Raw genomic sequence first — 13967 nt, 5'->3', positions numbered from 1 at the left:
ACCGTTGACAAAAACAAACAAAAAAAAAAACTATATAAATTACTAAACAAACTTACATAGTATATATGTAAATGCATTGCATAGAGAAATATTTATTACTGGGCTACAAAAACAATATTGAAAAGCTGAAAAATGTGATCAGAGAGAGTGAGTTAGATCTGGAGTCTAACGGTATGACTCTTCTGCTACTCAGACATTCTTTCAAATTCCTCTCACATTGTACCTGTTCTGCAGCAACTATAAATAGAGCCCTGATCAGAGAGCTATAAGTGTGGCTGCAGTACGTGAAGGTCTGCACCGGTGAGGGAACTGTGCGTGCAAAGTGAATCTCAAGCTATATTCGTTACGACGTAACGTGACACAGATGTACAGACTGTACACTGGTTTCCTTTGTTTGTGCTAAAAATATACAGCCTATATACAAATATACTGCTAAACTAGAGGATTATTACTGTTGTTTTTTTATATGAAGAATTATTATTCAGTAATAACTAATTGATATGTATATATACTAATATAGTATGTAAGTTACATAGCTAGGCTATTGCAGTATAAGGGGTAAATAAGAACATTAATGTGTATGTACGTGTGTATGTACATGTATATGTGTGTACTGCTTTCTATGTGGGCTGGGTGTGGATGTGACTGGTGGCACTGAGGGTAGATAGCACATTTGCTGAGAGGTATGTGCAAAGAGAGGTCAGAGTGAGGGAGTGTGTGTGTGTGAGACTGGAGTGACTTTGCACCAAGGGGGCCTGGTGTGTGTGTGTGACGTCAGTGTGACTTCTAGAGCTGACGCAGTTTGCGTTTGGTTAATGATGATTCAGACTGCAGGATTTTTTGGGGAAAAGTAAAAAAGTTTTTCCCTGGTCAGTACACAAGGCCAGGGAAAAAGCACAAATACTTTTCAGACAAACTCACTGTAAACCCAACAGACAGACCGATGGACAAACTTACAGACCAACAGACAGACACAGTATACAGTATATTCACCCTGACCCTGAGCCACCGACACACCCATGCACACATACATGAAATACCCCCCTATTAACACTGTAAGGCTATGTGGGAAGCATGTGGCTTCAGGGATGTAGCTGTGTGTGTGTGTGTGTGTGTGTGTGTGTGGCTCAGGGTCAGAGTTACATAACGTCAAGGAATGACCCACTAAGACCATGGATTAGGAGACAGACAAAGAATAGAACAGAGGAAAAATAACAGAGTCGGGCACAAAAGAGAACAAAGCATGCAACAAGAGGCTATATGGACTTGTAGACTAGGCTTGTGAGGGCGGCTTGGGGTTGAAGTTAATCTGCCCAAGATTTCGTACTATGCGCGTGTGTGTGTGCGCGCACACTGGAAAGCCCCAATTTGAATTTTATCCAGCTGCTGACGCCCTTCCAGACAGGTCAAATCCCCCCTAAAGTCCTAAAATATGAATCAGGGCTAACTGGCATCCAAAGACACACTGTCCCACACACACACACACACACACACACACTGCAACAACTGGCTAAGGTGCAGCCGGCTTACTGAGAACCCCAGTAAATTTCCACTGCAGACTCCCATACTCACACACAGCCTGTAGTCTTTATGATATAATACTTATTGTGCTTTCCTGCATGAGCTGTATGTACAGTGTGAAAATTTGAGTATTGAGAAATTTTAAGGCATCAAAAAAGACAACTGCCTTCAGGTTTGGGTCAAGAAAACCATAAAACCATCTGGTTTTAACACATGCACAAAAATTCACCATTAATAACCAAATAGTCACTATCACCAATGCATGGAATCCAAATTCTGTTATGTATTGCTGGCATCAAGATGGTTAGAGCAACACGCCATCAGCAACAAGGTTGTCGGTTCGATACCTGGGTTTGGAGGGCTGCCACTGTTCGGCACTTGAGTAAGGCCCTTAACACTAACTGCTCCCCAGGCACAGAAGTGATGGCTGCCCTCCGCTCCAGGCATGTTTGTTCATTGTATCACTTAGTGTTCACTGTATCACTGTGTGTTTTCTGAGTGTGTTCACAAGTATGTGTGTGTTCAGCACAAATATGTCATATATGATTGTCTTCTTGTCTAATGGCAAATTTTAATGGCCAATTCATTTCAAAAACTGAATTTGGGCTGACTACAAATGCCAACATACTTAATGAGTAACCTCTGTTTGTCCTGTAACAAATCACCAATAATCTATGGCCTGTTTGGATCGCTTTCATCAGTCAGGATTCACGTAAACCACAGATAAATGAGTGTGAAATACAGTTTACCTTGTGCTGTTACTTTATTACTTTAAATCTTAATGCAACGCTGTAGTAAAAACATACAGACTGAGCAGCTGTCTCACATGATTGGAACATATGGAAAAAATGTTACGGTTTGTAAACTTTGAGGGTGAAGGCAATGCATTACCCAAACAGTTGGTGTCAAAATAAAGGTCATTAATACAAATGAAACAGATTAAAGATTTGTGATTTAAAAACTGTAATCCGATATAAACCATTTGAGATTTGAAGATTATTAAACACTGTAAATGTGAAGGCAATTTATGAGTAAACATAAAGATCTGTAGTGTATTTATGTCTAAGTAATACATTGTATTTTGGTAAATATGGTGCTTCTTCTGCTGAAGTGCAATTTTGCTTTTGTCTGTGTAGAGAATGAGTCATTAGGAAAACTGTAAAAACAAAAGAAAACCAGAAACAAATGTTGAAATAAAACTCCAAAAAGCACTTAATCACTCTGTGATGAAGTGAGCACTGCAGAATAAAGAGGGATGAGTAAGAAAAGGATGTTCCTGGTGTAAAAGAACATGGGCAATTGTTATTGCTGAGGACAGGACAGAAGCCTTCCATCTGCCCAGAACTGCGTGCCATCTGAGGACAACCTGAATATCCTATTATAGTCTGGAGAATGCTCATGAGCAAAATCAGCCCAGGGGGTGCTGTGGGACCATTTCAGCAAATCCTTACTGAGGCTGAAATATTTAATTATATGAGAGATATTTGTTAAAGGAGATTGAAGATTTCTTTTTTAATGGTTGTTTTTCTCTATCAGAAGTGACTTCAGGAATATACTTGTTTTAACATGCTAAACTTCCAGCTTTAAGACAAATTCACATCATAGAGGAATCCTAGAGGAATCAATCTAGAAAGCTATTTTAAAGTATCAGTTTAGTCTTTTTTATAACCCAAAACTTGTCTGGCAGTTTGTGGGAACTTCACTTACACAGAACATGTGGATTAGACAGGAATTCCAGTCAAAATGCTGTAGCATCAAAACGCTGTAGCATTCCCACCACCAACATTTATAATGAGGAGAATAACAACTCTGTTTTTACAACTGATAACTGTAGTATGGTAATCTGTAACTATACAATCATATTAGTATACATTAGTCTAAAATCTTGTAATATTACTCTGATGTTACCGTTCAGTTTTTAGTAATTATTTTGTATATCTCAACTGAAATGTATTCAAAAACATGTCCTTTAGTGGTGGCTTAGACAGTGTATTTTTTTACTTTATGTTCTCTTGGGCTGAACCTGAACTCTGGTCTGGTCATGCTGGCATGTTTTTCTTTTTTTCTGAAGGCTACAGAGAGAGACCAAACTCACTATACTATTACTAATAATAATAAATTATACTTACATAGAGTTCCAAAACGCTTACAAAATTTCCAAACAAACAGACAATGAAGACAGACATGAAAACAATATGGACAGACTTGTTGGCAAAACACATATATAATTATACTAATTTATATATCAGAAATGGCATTTCTATTAATTACATTTTATTCAAGACATTTCTATTTTTTTGTGTGTAGTTATTGTATATTACCTCCATTTCGTATCTCCATATGTTTTTATTTATATACAGCTCTGTAAAAAATAAGAGACCACTTTATAATGATGAGTTTCTTTAATTGTACCAAATTAAAAAACCTCTGGAATATAATCAAGAGGAGGTTGGATGATCACAAGCCATCAAACCAAACTGAACTGCTTGATTTTTTGGACCAGGAGTGGCATAAAGTTATCCAAAGCAGTGTGTAAGACTGGGTGGAGGAGAACATGCCAGGATGCATAAAAGTCCAGGGTTATTCTACCAAATATTGATTTCTGAACTCTTAAAACTTTATGAATATGGACTAATTTTCTTTGCATTCACTGAGGTCTGAAAGCTCTGCATCTTTTTTGTTATTTCAGCCATTTCTCATTTTCTGCAAACACATACACTAAATGACAATATTGTTATTTGGAATTTGGAAGGAATGTTATCTGTAGTTTATAGAATAAAACAACAATGTTAATTTTACTCAAACATATACCTATAAATAGCAAAATCAGAGAAACTGGTTCAGAAACTGAAGTGGTCTCTTAATTTTTCCAGAGCTGTAGGTCCTACATATGTTTTATTTTTACACTGCCTGTATTTGTGAACCATATGAATATTCTGAATGTTAAATATATGTACCTTTTTATTTTTAATAGCTATTATTAATAGAAATATTTACTACTTTATTCAAAAAAGATCTATCTCTACAACACGTGACTGAACAGAGCTTGATGCAAGAAATGAACTGGGGCTGTGCAGTGTGGCGCAAAAATCAATACACTATCAAACATGCAATGTCCTGATGATAGGACCAGTCTGTAGATGACTGTTGAGGTCAAACTGTCAACTCAGTAGCCTTTCATCTCACCTCTGGAGTATAGGAAAGTGTAGATTCAGTCTCACTGTGGATGAGATGAGAAACATCCTACACATTTCTAATCTTAACTCATTTTCCATTTTAACTAACAGTAACACACACATCTGGCTGATAAACAACTGTTTCAGCCTAACACCTCTACAGACAAGACACAGCGTGCCAAAGCAGACATTTGATGATTGGGTTGGCCCGAGCAAAATGTCTCGAGAGGGGAGTCAGATGTTTATTGAGTCACCTAAAATAACCCCCCTGCCACTTATTTAAAGTTGGTTTCAGTTATATTACCAGCTTGTATCATTACAACTTCAGTTTGTCTCTGATTTTTTGCAAAGTATTGCCAACCTACCACAATTGCTTTCTTTTATTTGCCTCGTCACTGTCTTGTCTGTTTTAGATTGGTGTTTTGTTTTGGAAACTGTTTTCTGATCTCTGTCCAACTCATGTTTTCCTTTGTTAGTCTTCAATTTATTGTTTGGCAAACTTTTCACAACCTTTTATATCCGTAAGCATCTGGTCAGTGCTTTACAAATCACATTCATGCAAACGCATTAAAGTACTTAATGCTTCACACATAACATGTTCATTTAATGCTGAGCAAGGCTGCTAGCTGCTGTCTATATCCTGACTAACTGAATCGAGAGAAAATCACCTAAAATTAACACGATAATTCAACAAGAGTGCTGCTGATTAATTAACTAAGACACATTTTGTAAAATGATCATACACTTTGTCAAATGACAAAAAAAATTAAAGGTATACAGCATTTAAAATACTCTATTAAGCTTTACTAAGGTATAAAATATAATGTTCTCACCCCTCTGGGGCAAAAAGCAAGTTCTGTTCAGAACAGTTCTGCTAAGCTGGCACAGATGTACTGTGTGTTCAGTGTGTGTGTACTGTATGTGTGTGGGTGTGTAGGGAGTGATTTTAAAGTGACTAATTAATGATCCTTGCAGAGGTCAGGGCAGACAGTAAATTACAGTCTTTTTCTATGTCACATCGTACTGTGGCAGCTCCTTTCACATGTCATTAACAACGTCTCCAGTCTGTCTGCTTGAATGTACATCACTAGGTCTATCAAGGTAATAAAAAACAAATCCTTGGTGTCAGTGTGCAAAATGAATATGTGCAATGTGCACCACAAACCAATGGTTACTATAGAGCAGGTTGTAGAATTTGTTGAAAAGGTTCGTTTATTTATATATAAAACTTTGCCACTTGCACACTATAACAGGCACTATTGCGCTATAACAAGTGATAGGACCAGGAGGGGTTAAACAAAGGCCCTATTTCGACTAGAACTGAGATGGGACCCATGTGTGATTAAGGTGGTCTTTAATAATGGGGTCCATTTGAAAAGCCCAACTGGGTCCCAGTTATAACACAAGTACCATCTCACTCAGAGACTGTGCCCATCTGAAGCCCACCGAGCACTTTCTCTGTGGCATCATTCAAAGACCATTTAAAGCATTTTTTGATGTATGTAGCTAAATTATACTTACTTTAAAGAATATCAGCCTGTAATTTCAGCTTTAAAAGTTTGTCGTGTTAGCCAGACTAAACATCCTTAAAGTACCAGAACACGGAGACAATGTACTAGATGGCATCCTAAAACACCTTTTTGCTCTATAGGAATAAAAAGACACTCAGATTTATTTTCCTTCCTTAGAACGGAATCAACATGAACAACCGCTCACATACTAATTAACCAGTGAAACTGAACCTGTTAGGACTATTCCCTCGTTCTTAAACACTCTATATTTATGCCTGAGTGTATTATTACCTTTTTTTAGCACTAGAAGGAAACCAGAACACCAACATAAACAACATAAATGTAGGTAACACTTCGCCAAGCTTTTGTGAAAAAATTACTGTTTATGTACTGTGTCTATATGTTTGAGTGTGTTAATATATTGCTGAGTAATGAACTGTGTGTGTGTGTTTATGTCTAAAACAGTACAGCATCAGCAACTTTTCAAGAAAATCACTAGGTGAACAACACTGAAGGCCCAAAAGCCAATTAAAACACAGATACAACTTTGTAAAGCACTGTTTTTTCCAAACTGCTTTTAATTTGTTTTTTATTATCAGTAAATGTACTGACGGAGACACACATAAAACACACACACAACAACTAAACTGCTAAGTCATCAATAAAGAGACAAAGGGCTATAATTACTCTTCATGCACCTGAACTAGCCTGTGGGCAGTGGCACACTTTTTGCAGGAATAGAGAGGAAAATTTCCCATCCAGCTTTCAAAAAATTTATTTGGCAATTGATTGCACTGGATTTTATTAAGGTTTTTTAAAGTAAAGGGGGCTGTATACCTTAATTATTCTTAATTACAGGATGTACAGCTTAAGCCTAACCCTAGCTAAATATGGAAATAGATAGATTAAGTGAAATTAATGTAGATATTTCTGAACAATAAAAGGTCAAATAAAATAATATAAACTAAAATTAATGCCACTGTAAATTTATATTGTTATTTATTTTATTATTTTTTTGTTATTTGTTATATTGTTATTTTTTTATTATTATTATTATTATTATTATTATTATTATTATTATTATCTTTTAAACTTTAAGAAAATATATATTTTATGGTGATATTTAGTTTTAAAATGGTCTCTTAGTGTCACATTGTGTATGTTCTTTCATTTTTCATATTCTATCCTTATATTGAATATTTTTAATAATCCATAATAAAAACTTGAACTTAAGGCCTTGCTCTCGCTCCCCACATCACTCCTAGGGTGATGTTGATCAGCACAAGATGTCTGTGAGCTGATGTAGCGGAACCGAGTCACTGAGCTTTCCTTTGAGCGCACTGTGATGGAATTAAAAAGAAAAAATGAAAAAAAAAAAAAAAACCCTCAAACTTTATAATTTTTCTGACTGTTTAAAGAGCCTGAGGGTGGAGGATCATTTGCAAGGTTTTTTATGTTTTCCTCAGTTTCTCTTTCTCTCTTTCTCAGACACACACACATTTTCTCTACTTCTGCCCAGATACTGTGATATATTTGCGTTTTGTTAATGATTACTCCAGTCCAACAGCAGTAATGTGTGTGAGAAGCAGGGAGAAAGAGAGAACTCTGATCTGGGTGTTAATGACCACACAGAGAGACTTATAATCTGTGTTAGTGAGTCAGTTTACATTTGGCTTTGGTCCTGCAGCATGTGTGAGCACGCCATAATCCCACATGTGATCTGCCCTGGAGTATTACATAACTTAACTCACCCAGCCACTAAAACTGCAAAATTACAATTGTGCCATAAACCTCTGCTCTCCACACTTCACCCTGCTATTAATCTTTTCCTCACCTCCTCAGTTCTCCTGTCTGTGAGCCACACCAGAGCTCTAACAGTCTGATACATGACTTTCATATACTGGCATAATAATTTATTCATAATTAAAAAAAACATATTTGGATGAAGAATGGAAACTAAACTAGAAAAGACAATCTGCAGCAAAAATACCTACAAAATTCTTGTAACACATTACAACCATTTCACATGAATCAGCTGACCCAGATCATACAAAACATGCATACAGAATACAGACAGCATCAATATACAATATAAATTACTGTTGGAAAGGGTTGAGAACATTTTCCTTTCCTGAGGATACTTACTTTCTTTAGTGCTCAAGTTTCCTGGAGGAGCCTGAACTTAAATTTGACACGTGTGTGTGTATGTGGCTGTGAGAGAGAAAGTGAGTTAGTGCCTGTCTTTCTGTCAGTGTGTGTTAGGAGTATTGCCACACTGTAATTTTACCCTATCACTTAGTGGAGACTACATAAAATGTTCTAACTATTCTTATACAGGCACTGCTGCTGTAGATCAATTCAGTAGTTACGGGGTAAATAAAGTCTTAACACAAAACATCCTGTATTTCCAATATAATAACTTCACAGTAACAGGGGAAGGGAAACCCCTTCATAATTTTCCTCTGTTAGTTTATGTACAAAGATTTTACTCAAATCATTTTTTAGAATTTGGTCTATTCCTCAGGAAATGTCAGATTCATACTATGTCAAAAAGTTAAAATCTGTAAACATGGAGACGTAAGGTTTTTGTATGACAGCCATGCTATATTCCCTATTAGGGCTGCAACAAACAACTGTTTAGCTATGAGCTTTTAAATTTAGTTTTAGGTAGTTTTAATGAAGACAATAATGATGCATGCCTTTACAGAACTTTCCTGCACATTTAAAAGATACAGTGGCTTGCGAAATTATTATTAGAATAATTAGAAAATCAAGGTAACCATTAACAATTCAAGAAAATTAGCAACCCTAGGTCAACCGAATTTCCATTGAACTAAAATTGTCCACCTTGTCATCGCCCACCCTGTTGTGCAGCTTGCAATAGGATGAACAAAATGCAAATGAAAATAAAACATTATTAATCTAGAAAATATGATTTCTGTGTAGTCTGAAGTTTTATGCAGAAAATAACTAAACATTTAAGTCTTTTTTGTTAGTGTTGAGAGCCAAAAGGCTCAGAATTCTGAAAATGGCCACTATTTCATTAAATATTTATATTATTTGTTTCTAATAAGTACAATATTTCCCTTTTACTACTATTGGCTAATACTGGCATTTTAACCCAACAAACAAATAAATAAATAAATAATTAAATAAATAAATGATTAGGTGTTTAATAAATACATATACTTTTACAGAGTATATGGCCATCCTTTAGAGGGCAGCACAGTGTTAATTGGCTAGTCACAGTTTGGAACTCGAGCTGTTCATCAGTTTATTCGGAGACGCCGTCCTGTGGGAACAAAATTCAGCTATTTTGAGTAAACCTTTCAGGTGAGGATATGTATTAAACACTGTGTGGCATGACCAGTGTCTGTGCTAGAATGTAATAACGTTAAAAACGTAGATAATGTATTATTATTAATTGTAAACATCAACTAACTTAGCTTAGTCACTAACGCTACAGTAATTAGCAACGGTGCTAACGTCATTAATGCATAGCTAACTAGCTAGCTAACTATCTAACTAACTAATTAACTAACTAGCTAGCTAATTAACTAACTAACTAACTAGCTAAACAACTAACTAACTAGCTAACTAACTAATTAAGTTAATTAACTAACTAACTAATGTAATGTTATACCTAGTGCTGGGTGACCCAAAGACGTTTTTTTAAACTATTATTATTATAATTTATTTATAGTTTTTTTGCAGGACTGGGATTTATAGGTTTGCGACTTTCAGTACTGTTAGGAGTACATATAATACCAAACATTAAGGTGTTTAAATGAATGCTTTGATTAGAATAGGGTTTACTTTGCAACACTTAATTACACAATATATGAAAATATTATGATTTCATTAGTAGAAAACAGCTGAAGAATGCAAACAATAGGCCTTAACAAGAGATATGCCAACAGCTTTAACAGAGCTTCCATTTTAAATAATAAAATTAATATTTTAAACACTATAAGCACTATATATTTTAAACAGTTTAAGTGGACCTACAATACTCTGAATGTAAGTATTTAAAAATATTTTTCAAACGTTCAATTGTACAAGTTAGACACAACTTTAATATCAAATTATTGTATTTGTATTGTATGTTATCATTGAAGCCATGAGAGGCATTAAAGTAATTAAATAGGTGTTTTTCAGTCACAATTCCCTTGGTTCTCCAATCAGAAAATTAATTCCATTCAGTGTGCATTAATATTAATATATTTAAAATGGCTAAAATTACTGCTCTTGAAGTTTTTTGCACCACGTATCCACTGTTTAAGTCACTTAACAAAATTATTCTGTACCGGATTAACCAATATACCCCTTAGCACTATGTATACCTAAACAACAAACAGAATCATTAACATATTTGCAAATTTACGTAATAATATTCACCTATTTATTTACTTTCTTATTATTGTTTTTCTTGTGATTATGTAATTTACTGTAGTGTTTGAATTAGATGTGTCAAACTGTGAGACAATGTTTTTCTCATCATTCACAAGACTGTGTGTGCAAGTTTAGAGCTTAATTTTCTAAACGTGTGTGATTTAAACCTCATTTTGCTAAAACACTGTGTGTACTGTGGTTTTAGTGGTGTCCTGTTAGCTACTGTTATCTGTCTGTGCTGTGTTGTTAGTGACTATCCTATTAGCTATGGTTATCTAGTTAAATAGCCAAACAAGTAACTCTCTCAGTAAATAATCATCAGTACCCAGGTTATATAGTGGAAAGCAGCTGTACTGAGCTGTCTAAAACTCTTGTGTATTTGTACTTGGAGCTTGCTTAGCAAGTGAGCTACATGCTATTGTAGCCTCGCAATCACTACTTAGGAAAATCATTGCTTGAAAAAAAGTGGATACCATCCAACTATAAGCAGACATTTTAAGGGATTTTTTAAAAATCTATTCTAACAGACACCTGCCATTGACCCTCTTTCAGAAATCTCTAGTAACACCCTGCCAAGTCAGGTTACATTACTAAATGGGATTTGTTTCTGAAATTTCGTACATTTTATATATTTTAGCACGGTATAAGATCTTAGCTTGCTAAAAAAAGATGTTGCCAATCATTGAAAAATCTGACTTTGTGTGACATAAAGTAGTAAGTAGTAATTTTAATGTTTGCTTAAGATGGTACGCAGTGCATGGTCACTGCATGTACTGCTTATTTTCTGTGACACACCCTCTATATTGACCATGTATTATATTGACCTTCATGACATTCAAGACACATCCTTACACTCCTTAATACACAATATAAGTTTGTACAATGTTATAGTTTTAGGAAATCTTCAGTCAAAGTTTGTTTAACCAGATATTGTCTGTTAAACTGTTTGTGGGACCAATGGTAGTCAAGATGATCTATAGGTCCAGTTAAGAGTAAAATATGCTCATGTTCTTTAATTGCTGGGTAGTGGTTTACAGAAAGTGTAAGCTGCCTGTGTGAGCTTTTTTTGATTAGGAGTGCAGTGTTCAGAAGGCAGTAATTTAAACATGAAGTTAGCATTTTTTTGGTCAGGACTGCTCTTTATTTAACCACAGTTGATACTTTTGAGGCATCAGTAAGCTTGTAAGGATTTGAGGTCTACTGTAATGCTTACCTTGAGGATTTCTGCCTCAGGTTACAACATCAGATTAGACACATCACTGTCTGAAAAGACTGTATAGACAGTGAGACACTTTTTAAGTCTTCTTTTTCAGGAGAGCCCCTTTATACAGTTAGAGCTTTACATGACCTCTGTGTGACGCTGGTGGGATGATATAACCAAAAAAATTAATGTCTCACTTAACTCAGGAGAACTTATGATGTACAGTATATGTTGAAAATATTAATGTATAATATTAAAGTAACTGTTTTTTTACCACTAAACACACAGTATGTATATTTTATTAGTAAATATTTATCTGTGTATCTAAGTCATTTATTTATTTATTTTTTGAGAGAAGACAATTGCACTCTTGGTGATGTTTTACTAGACAGGATTATGTTGTTTAGGTCAAGTTAAGTCAAGTAGTATTAACTTTTATTAACCTTTTTTTTTTACATAAGGTTGTCATGCTGCTCCTTTAATTACAAAATTGCTATGACATAATTTTCAGTGTCATCTCTTAAGAAACCAAACCCTTTTCACACAATTTAAAATTAAGTACACAGATTATATGCATAACATGTGTATTATTACAATATGGTATTTTTTTATATCGCAATAAAATAAAAAATAAAACGTTCAGGTAGGGCTGGGAGATGAAAAATCTCAATATTCTTCAAATATATGAGAGATTCTCAATGACAACAATTACAACAAACAGCCCCATTTAAACAGCCCCAAATTCAAAGCCCTTACAATCGCCTACAAGGTGATGACAGAACAGGCTCCTTTGTACCTGCACTCACTCCTGAAGGCTTACGCTACCTCCAGACTCTTCTCATACAAAGTTCCCCAATGGTGGAACAAACTTCCTTCCAGATCAGGAGAATCTTTCACTATCTTTAAGAAAGTCCTGAAGACAGAGCTCTTCAAAGAGCACTTACTCTCCTAACACCTCTAACAAACTAACTACTTCTAACTTCATTTCCTTCCTCCCCTCCTTTACTCCCTACCTAAAGATGTTTTTACCTTTAACTTCTATTACCTTTGTACTTTACTATTGTAAGTCGCTTTGGACTAAAGCGTCTGCCAAATGTAATGTAATTCAATGTAAAGTGATGTGAAATGGATTGTTTCCTTTATGTTTTTAAATATATTTTTAATCATATATATTTTTATGAACCTTACAGCAGCTTATATATTAAACAAGATGCAAACATAACATCCTTGTGTTTTAGCTAAGGAAAAGTGTAAAATATATGTGCTGTTAGTTCTCTCCACTGCAGGGAAATCACGTCGTCATCTGTTAAATAGTTCGATGGCGCCCTCTGACGACCAGCAGCGAGACGGACAGCATAATTCTGCACACATTATCAAAAGGTTGCGATTTTACACGCTAGTTATAATACATCTTAGCAGGCAGTGTATTAAAAAATATGAAATCTGGGTTGTGGTAATGACTAAATGATCTAGGTACACAGAAAACCTTTCTCAAACCTGTAGTGTCATAGATGTGCTGATATAGGTTTTGAGTCTATTAGCTACTTTTATCAGTGTTTTTTGTGTGTTTTACCCGGATTGTGTGGAGTATAAAACATGTTAGTTAGTTAAGGGATATTCGTAATTGGAAAAATAACAGAAGAAAACATTTCTTTCATGAGGAAAAATATTTAAAAGGTTTACCCGCTGCTGCCGAAACCCGGGATCGAACCAGGGACCTTTAGATCTTCAGTCTAACGCTCTCCCAACTGAGCTATTTCGGCGCGTGAAATGGTCTCGCAGCTGTAGCTTTTGTCTGATAGACTTTACGTGAAAAATAGTTGAAAAAAAATAGTGAAAAATAGTTCACGTGCGTCTCATGTGCGCGAGCGGACGTTCCGTTTGTTTATCTAATTCTAGATATTCTGATATCGGAACTAAAGTTCCAGTTACAACTGGGACCAAGCGACGCCACCTGGATTATTTGTTACTTTGCAAAATATTATATACATAGGTGTAAGGCTGTAAGAGTAGACCCATATTCTATACTTTAATCAAACATGTGGAATGTTATGTGATCCCCTTTTCTTCCTTTTGTAATCAAAATTTGGTAAAATTTGGAACTTGTGTTGAATAGATATCCATAATTTGACTAGTAATGATAATATTATAGGTATCCATAGCTAC

General features: G+C 35.2%; 1 long non-coding RNA gene and 1 other non-coding gene across 2 annotated transcripts in view; one reads left to right on the top strand and one right to left on the bottom strand.

Moving 5' to 3' along the window:
- The first annotated feature begins 9267 nt into the window (after positions 1–9267).
- Positions 9268–13967, top strand: part of LOC111193775 (uncharacterized) — a 54896-nt gene continuing 50196 nt past the window's right edge. Inside the window, exon 1 of the long non-coding RNA XR_007439126.1 lies at positions 9268–9541. This is a non-coding gene — a long non-coding RNA (uncharacterized LOC111193775). The remainder of the gene's footprint in view (positions 9542–13967) is intronic.
- Positions 13492–13564, bottom strand: trnaf-gaa (transfer RNA phenylalanine (anticodon GAA)). Its single transcript has one exon. It is a non-coding gene; the product is annotated as a tRNA-Phe (tRNA).

The sequence above is a fragment of the Astyanax mexicanus genome, chromosome 5 (genome assembly GCF_023375975.1).
Source record: "Astyanax mexicanus isolate ESR-SI-001 chromosome 5, AstMex3_surface, whole genome shotgun sequence".
Lineage (NCBI taxonomy): Eukaryota > Metazoa > Chordata > Actinopteri > Characiformes > Acestrorhamphidae > Astyanax > Astyanax mexicanus.
Note: the sequence above shows the minus strand (reverse complement) of the source record. Positions and strands in the feature narration are given on the sequence as shown.